This window comes from Fragaria vesca, linkage group LG1 (assembly GCF_000184155.1).
Source record: "Fragaria vesca subsp. vesca linkage group LG1, FraVesHawaii_1.0, whole genome shotgun sequence".
NCBI classification, from domain to species: domain Eukaryota; kingdom Viridiplantae; phylum Streptophyta; class Magnoliopsida; order Rosales; family Rosaceae; genus Fragaria; species Fragaria vesca.
Window position 1 is genome coordinate 10302274 of NC_020491.1, and position 1290 is coordinate 10303563.

Sequence of the window (1290 nt, forward strand, 5' to 3'; positions counted from 1 at the left end):
GAGCAGATGTTATTATGTCCATATTATTTACATTACTAAAACAGATTCTGAGAAACTTTATTTGCTTTAATATCATCACGTACATCAGCGAAAAATCTCATTCTTAAAAACGTAGAGAAAAAAACAAGTTAGTTGAGTGGTCATGCCAAAGTTTAAAAACTAGCTTCAGCATCTGTGAAAATTTATGTCATACCTTTCACAAGTTATCACAACCTGCAGGCTGCATGTTTCGAAATCTACTTACTTTGAGTCTTTGACGCCATATAGGATACCGAGCTGGTTTCATTTTCTTTTTCTGAACAAACCGTCGTAGTTCATTCAATAATGATGGGCATATGCATGGTAAAAGACATGCAAATTTATGAAATTAACTTAATTCATCGATCATATATTAAGTTTGACATTATTTCACTAAAATTAGTACTGCCAAGACTGTCTCAACCTAAAAATGGCTCTTGTGTACTGCTAGAGCTTTTCTGAATTGAACACAAAAAGTTTTTGGATGTCAAATTTTATGTTGTAGTGTTGTAACTTATTTTCTGAAAAATATTATGTACGACGTCCAAACCAAAATAGCCGGTTCGATTTACTTTTCCATCAGTAACAAGGAAATCCCAATCCATACGTACGTGTTGGTGTTACTATTATCATTTCCAAGAGCTCGAGGTTTATATTTCCTATAATTAAACCTTTATAAATTAATAGCATTGGGACCGGAAAAACGTAATATTTAATCGAGATTATTAAATTATCGAGAACAATTTTGCATCAAATCCTTATTTCAGAACCGACAAAAAGTATTAATTTATCGAGGTTATTAATTTATTGAGTATTAAACTATCGAGGTTCTACTGTATATGCATATGCATGCATATAGCCCCAGGTTGTGACATTTGCAGTCATTTGCAGAATAATAAGGACAGAGCGAGATATTGCTGAACTCAGAGAGACCGCAAAAATGCTGGTTCACAAGCTCAAGAAGTTCGACAAAAACTTTACTAATGCTGAATATAATTTTGGCAAAAGTGACGTTCGAGAAGTTCATTTGGCCAAGTTTGTGTTCTTCATTCGTATCGGTGATAATGAGAAAGCAATGGAACAGCTCAAGCTAACATGAACCAAAACAGCTGCAGTTGAGCAGAAGATGGACCATGTTAACGTGATGAATATGTTGCTCTGCTGATGTGGCAATTTATTATAAATAGCTTTTGGGTTGTAATAGTTGTTAAGTCTTGTAGACTGTGACTTTATTCTAGAGAAAATACAGAAAATTTGCTCCAGCTCTCTCTC